We start from the raw sequence: 7,280 nt of genomic DNA, 5'->3' as shown, positions 1-7,280 counted from the left end.
TCGAGTCAAACTCAGCGAGTTCTCAAGTTCCGCATGAATACCTCTTGGCCGTGGCATCCAGGCACATTGCTGTTGTCAGAACCAAAGTATTCGAGTTATCACCTTTGTCGGTTGTAAGGTCAAATCGGCTGGCACACCTTTAACATCGAATCAGGTATTAGCCCTTTGTGTTTGCAGATCTACTGTTGCATCAACAACACCGATAGTTGGAGAGCCAGGTAGGCGTCCTGCGTGTTACTACCTATTTGGCATCACTTTCCGGATGGCCACTCACATTTCACCGATCCCACGCTCTATGGTGATTTGGTTCGGGAGCCATTAGTTCATGTCCACCGGCTTCACCACCTTTAGTTTATGACATGATCCTGCTCTCAGTCAAAGGATCTGGAGGGGCTCGCGTCATGCCCACATGATCAAAGGCACCGCGACGGCCTCACCACCACGCTTCCCCGCCCAAGAGGAGGCGCGATCAGCATCGCCACCGCCCCACCGCTGCTGCACGATCATCGTCTCGTGCAGGACAGGCAACAACGGAGGGGCTAACAGATCCACGCGCCGAGACCGCAGTCACGACGGCCGGACGACAGAGCGGCCGTGCGATGGCGTCAGGGGATAACGTACCTCGGTCAGCCTTGCCACCATCTGCGCTGCTACCACACGGCCTGTTCACCGCAAGGCGGATCCTCCCGTTTGGCCTAGACAACAACGCTACGTCGCTCGCCATGACCACATGTTCAGACGCTGGGACGTGCGTGGAGCAACCACTAGTCCTCCCGCGCGACATGGAGACACGGCAGGAGGTCCGGCAGGTGGCCGAGCGACCAGGTTTTCCCCAGATACGCAGGCCTCGATGCCTAGGACATGGGCGACACACCCTCACCATGCTCAGACAGCAGTTGGTGGAGGGACACGGATATTTCTACACCACCGAGCCAGAACCCGACTCTGAATCCGACAGCGATGACCCTACAAGGGAATGCTTCAACATCGACGGGGCCGTGGCTACCACGGATGACACGGAGGATGCCGCCACTGGCACTCGAGCTCCCAAAGCAAGGGAAGATCTCAGGACGCGTAGGAATGACGGGTAGGCGGACCCCACCACCTCAGGACAACAAAGGCGTGCAACTTGCGTAGCTGCGAGAGCTGAAAGCCAAGCTAGATGAGGATCGTGAATGCACCAGCCAGCTTGAGCAGGCCCTCGAGCGAGGCCAACCGCACCCACACGGTAGGGGCGCCCGCGGTCGTGCTCGGGACGTGTACCAACAGATCATCGAGGACGAGGAGCCTGAGCCGCTTGTAAGCCGTTTCCCTCGAGCTGGTTAGAACATCATGGCAGCAACCATGCTGCTATGTAACATGCCTGAGCCCTCAAACTCCCAGGCATGGCGCATTCAAGACAAGGTCAAGGCCTGCTCCATGTGGCAGCAGCCTAGTAAGCTGAGAGCTCAGCCTCTCTGTTGACACCGTTTTTGGACACATATCCTCAAACGTGTATCTAGGAATTAATAAAATATAGATCGGCAGGTGAAAAAGTGGTGACTGGTTATCAAGGAGGTTACCGATGGGAATTGTTGCCTATGGCTAAAGAGCAGAATATGGCCAAACCCAGGGATGGTGATTGATCTGTGCCGATGACTGATACTAGTGGTTAACGATGCCGATGGAAGGTGGTTTGCCGATTACCGATGACAACAGGGGGAGGTGTAGGAACTGCTGCAGGATGGTGGCGATGTGTCGATCGCTCGTGGTAGATAGATTTATGTTTTCCATAACTGTTAGAGTTCATTTTGTGTACGGATTCTGTTCAATTTGGAATCAGAATCTTAGTTGTGTCTGGTTGTAATTCTTCTAGACAGGGTATAAATATAGACCCTATAGCGATGTAATAAAGACACAATCAATAAAACACAAGTTTTTACATCTATTCCAGCATCTATTTTCGACGACTTCGTCAACTCACGTATTTTCTTTTTACTTACGAGTTCTTAGGAATTCATCGTGTCAATCTCGGCGAGTTCTCAAGTTCTGCGTGAATACCTCTAGGCCGTGACATTTGGGCGCATCGCTGTTGTCGGGACCAAAGTATTCGAGTTGTCACCTTTGTCGATTGTAAGGTCAAATCGGCTGGCACGCCTTGAATCGGGTGTTCGCTCTTTGTGTTTGCAGATCTACTTTTGCACCAGCACATCTTTTGGCACGCCCAGTGGGACGGATTCAGATTCATCATCAAGATCAACATGTCAAACACTGATTTCGATTTGGACAACGTCATCCCCGTGACGGAAGCCAATCTCAGAGACGAACAGAAGCAAGCTATGGCAAAAGCTATGGAGGACTACAAGTAGCTGTGCTTGAAATCCTTTAGTATCAACAGGAGCGGCAAAGTGATCCAAAAGGAAGCATTGCTGATGCCTCGGCAAATTACTTTTGAAGCTAATCTTGGTAAACTACAAGAGTTGGTTGACAGTGCTATTAATCGTGCTTTAATCAATCAATCTAGTGCGCTGTCCAATATTGTTTTCAATGCTGTGGCTAGAAATTTCAAAGAAGGATATGTACCACCATCTTATGTGGGCCTGGCCTATCATCAGCCAGGATCATCATCGGTTATGGCTCCATCGGCTACTAAGGCCGTTGCGGGTGCAGAAGTTACTTCCCCTCCAAGCACACAAGGTAACTAATGCACAATCCACACCGATGAGGACTAACCCAGCAACAACAGAGGGGCAACTCCAACTTGCTATAGATCTATTGGCATCGGCAATGTCAGGGTCTGTGTTTAAAAGCTCTCAAGTTCCTCCCAATTGGTGGGGATATGGTATGCCCCTAGAATTTATGGCAAATAGTTCTGGGACATCTTAAGTGGCTGACACGATAGGTAGGTCTCCTATGGCATCGGCACCTCCAGTATCATCGATGACTCAGAATCCCCAGTATTCTACAACTACTATTGCAAGTCCTTTTAATAGGAATTCTCAGATGCCAACGTTCAAGATGCCTAATGCATCGGTAGATCCAATGCCGACGCATCAAAGGTTTATGACACAGCCAGGGTATGTCAATTCAATGATGATGCCTAATTATCAGCCATCGGCAGGGCCTACGCCGATGAATGTTAACAATGGATGGACAGGGTAGTTTGTATTTCCACAAATACCTCAACAGAATCATCAGGCTATGGGATTTCAGCAAGAACCAATGCAACCTTGGTTTTAGAATCAAGGATTGGTCAATCAGCCGATGAATCTTGCTCAGCAAGCTGGTGGCCAGCAGGTGGTGGCTAATGCTATGTTCCATGGAGATCGTGCACCCCAGAAACACATAGAAGCCTATCAGCAGGTGCCAGATCCACAACCCGCTCACCGGCAAGATGTCGATGCCTATTGGGCCAATAAGATAGCTGAAATGATGAGAGATCAGTTTGGGATAAAACCCAAAGTCAATACTTATTCTTATCGGACACCGTATCCTCCTGCATATGACTTAATTCCACTTCCGAATCGGTACAAGGTGCCAGATTTTACCAAGTTCTCTGGACAAGATGACACGTCAACCATGGAACATGTTAACAGGTTCATCATCCAGTGTGGCGAGGCTACTAATAGAGATGAGTTAAGGGTTCGTTTATTCTCATCATCTTTGTCTGGATCGGCCTTTACTTGGTTTATTTCATTACCTCCAAACTCAATGATTACCTGGGCTGATCTAGAAAAGCAATTCCATAAATACTTCTTTTCTGGAGTTCATGAGAAGAAGATTACCTATTTAGTTAAGCTAAGGCAGCGCAATGATGAATCGGTTGAAAGTTTTGTGCAAAGGTTGCGAGAGGTTAAGAATAAATGCTATAGTCTGGTTCTGGATGATCGGCAGCTAGCTGATTTAGCTTTCCAAGGATTGTTGCCACACATTAAAGACAAGTATGATTCTCAAGAGTTTGAAAGTCTAAGTCATTTAGTGCAGAGGATTTTTGGCCAAGATATCAAAGCCTTTGAACCTAAGAGAGCATGGAACAAAAAGGTGTCATTTGTCGATGAGGCAACACGCTCAGATTCTGATGAAGAACCAGTCATCGGCTTGGCAGAATGGGTAAACAATAAGAAGCCGATGTCTTGCCCTTTTGGGCATAAGGAGCTAGAAAAGTTTCATTTGACATCAGCAAAGCCGATAGGATATTTGACTTTCTGCATCAGGAGGGGCAGATTAAATTATCACCTAACCAGGTAATTCCATCTGCAGAAGAATTAAAGAAGATCAAGTATTGCAAGTGGCATAATGCAACATCTCATAGTACAAATGAATGCAAGGTGTTCAGGCAACAGCTGCAATCGGCCATAGAGTTGGGGAGAATTAGGTTTGATAGCACCAAAACTCAGAGGCTGATGAAGATTGATCAACATCCTTTCCACAAAAATATGTTGGATGCCAAGGGGAAGACTAAGGTCTTGACATCGGAAGCAGCTGAAAGAAGTGCATCGGTAGATCCTCAGCACCAGATTACTGCCGATGACGCTAAAGCCAAGGGCTTGATCCAAGAAGGCAGCATCTCAGGAAGGCCTCCTCGAACCGGTATTGTAATCACGTATAGACGACATCGGGCAACATGGCAGCAGCGTGAGGATCGGTATCGTCGCCAACAAGAAGATCAACGCCGAGAGGAGGAAAGGCGCCGACAGGAATGGAATCGGCATAGAGATCATTGGAATTACCCATTCTTCATTCATTGTTGGGAGCAAAACATCAATCTACCAACTGTTACAGACTGCCCTGAGTGCAATGGTTATAATCGGTATGATAGACCAAATCAGCAGTATCAGAACAATGATTGGCGTTTTGGTGAGCCGAGACTGGGGGGCAGGCTCAGTGTGCACGATAGACTTGGTGAACGTGTTTGCTATTTTCCAAGAAACCAAGAGGAGCTTGAGGAGATGGCGGATGCGTGACTTCCCGGTGAGTTCATATTTTGCAGAGATGCTAATACTTATCGGGTGGAATCAAGGGAAAATCATCATCAATCGGTAAGGCAACCACAACTTCCTCCATGGTGTCCAGATGGGTTGATAAGGACACAAAAAAGAAGGTTGCAGCGAGAGCGACAAGAAGAACTGAGTAGGGGAGAGAGTTCTGCTAAGTCAGGAGATCAACAACAGTCAGATCACAAAGGAAGAGGGCCATCGGTAGATATTAACATGGTATTTATGTTGCTGATGGAATTTCTTGCGCCCTTTAGTAATGATGAAGAAGAGGTAGATTTCCCTGATCAGATAGCTCAGTTAGCTCTTGACCCGATGACGGCTATCTTTGAAAAGCCTGCTGATGATGAGAGGCAGCACCTTAAGCTCTATTTGTCAAAGGTATGGTTGATGGGCAGCCGATGACCAAGATACTTGTTGATGGTGGGGCTGCTATCAATATTATACCATATGCAGTCTATTAGAAGCTTGGAAAAGGGGATCAAGATTTAACCAAGACCGATACGATGTTAAAGGATTTTGAAGGAAATGTGTCTCCAGTCAAGGGAGCCATATGCGTTGAGTTGACCATCGGCAGCAAGACCTTGCCGACAACTTTCTTTGTCATCAGTGGAAAGGGTGCTTATAATTTGTTGTTAGGGCGAGATTGGATTCATGCCAATTGTTGCCTCCCATCTACAATGCACCAATGCTTGGTTCAGTGGGTAGGTGACAAGATTGAAATTTTACCAGGAGATTCTTCGTATGTCATTGCATCGGCAGAAGCAGATACTTATGAAAGGACTAGATGCATTTCAGGAGAGGCTTGGGAGAAGGATTTTCTCAAAGTTGCCGATTACGAAATTCCACCGATCCAAGCAGTCGGTTGTGATGAAGAGTTTTAAAGGATAGGTTCGCCGATGATGGAAAGTTAGGCTAGGGATTTACATTGGCCGATGATTTAGTAGAAGTAGATATAGGTAATGGTGATAGGTCAAGGCCTACTTTTATTAGTGCTATGTTAGATTCTGAGTGTAAGCAACAATTAATCGATTTATTAAAGGAATATAAAGATTGCTTTGCTTGGGATTATACCGAGATGCCTGTTTTAGACAGATCGATTGTTGAACATCGGTTGCCTATCAAGTCTGGGTTTCGGCCGCATCAGCAGCCAGCACGACGATGCAATCCTAATATCCTTCCTGATATTAAGGCCGAAATAACTAAACTTGTTGAAGCTAAATTTATTCGACAATGTCGGTATGCCGAGTGGATCTCCAACGTTGTTCCGGTTTACAAGAAGAACGGAAAACTTCGTGTCTGCATTGATTTTAGGAATCTTAATAAGGCTACACCGATGGATGGTTACCCAATGCCGGTTGCCGATTTACTGGTTGACGCTGCAGCTAGACATTGGATTATTAGCTTTATGGATGGCAATGCAGGATACAATCAAATATTCATGGCTGAAGAATATATTCCCAAAACAGCATTTAGATGTCCTGGTCATGTTGGATTGTTTGAGTGGATAGTCATGACCTTTGGTTTAAAGAATGCTGGTGCTACTTATCAAAGGGCTATGAATTTTATCTTTCATGAATTTATCGGCAAAATAGTTCAAATCTACATTGATGATGTGGTTGCTAAATCTAGAGATTTCACGAAGCATCTTGCCGATCTACGAAAAGTATTGGAGTGCACAAGGAAACATGGTTTAAAAATGAATCCTAATAAGTGTGCATTTGGTGTATCGGTAGGACAATTTCTTGGTTTCATGGTTCATCAGAGGGGGATTGAAATTAGTAGGAGATCTATTGATGCCATTAACAAGGTAGTTGCTCCCACCAATAAGACTGAACTTCAATCATTGATCGGCAAGATAAATTTCATCAGACGATTTATATCTAATTTGTTTGGTAAGATTCGTGCTTTTAGTCCTTTGCTTAAGTTGAAAGCCGATCAAGAGTTCGTGTGGGGAAAAGAGCAACAGATAGCGTTATATGAAATCAAGAATTATTTGACAAATCCTCTAGTTCTGATTCCATCTCAGCAAGGAAACCCTTTCAAATTATATTTATCTACCGATGGAATGGTCATCGGTTCAGCTCTAATTCAACAATTTGAAGGGAAGGAGCGCGTGATTTATTATCTAAGTAGAAGACCGGTGGATGATGAGACAAGGTATTCGGCAATTGAGAAGTTGTGTTTATGTTTATACTTTTCTTGTGTCAAATTAAGGCATTACTTGCTATCAGCCGAATGCACTGTTATATCCAATGATGATGTAGTTTGGTATATGTTATCTATGACGATTATCAGTGGTAGAAT

This window comes from Sorghum bicolor, chromosome 5 (assembly GCF_000003195.3).
Source record: "Sorghum bicolor cultivar BTx623 chromosome 5, Sorghum_bicolor_NCBIv3, whole genome shotgun sequence".
Taxonomy (NCBI): domain Eukaryota; kingdom Viridiplantae; phylum Streptophyta; class Magnoliopsida; order Poales; family Poaceae; genus Sorghum; species Sorghum bicolor.
The sequence above is the reverse complement of the archived record's forward strand: the minus strand, read 5'-3'. Positions refer to the sequence as shown.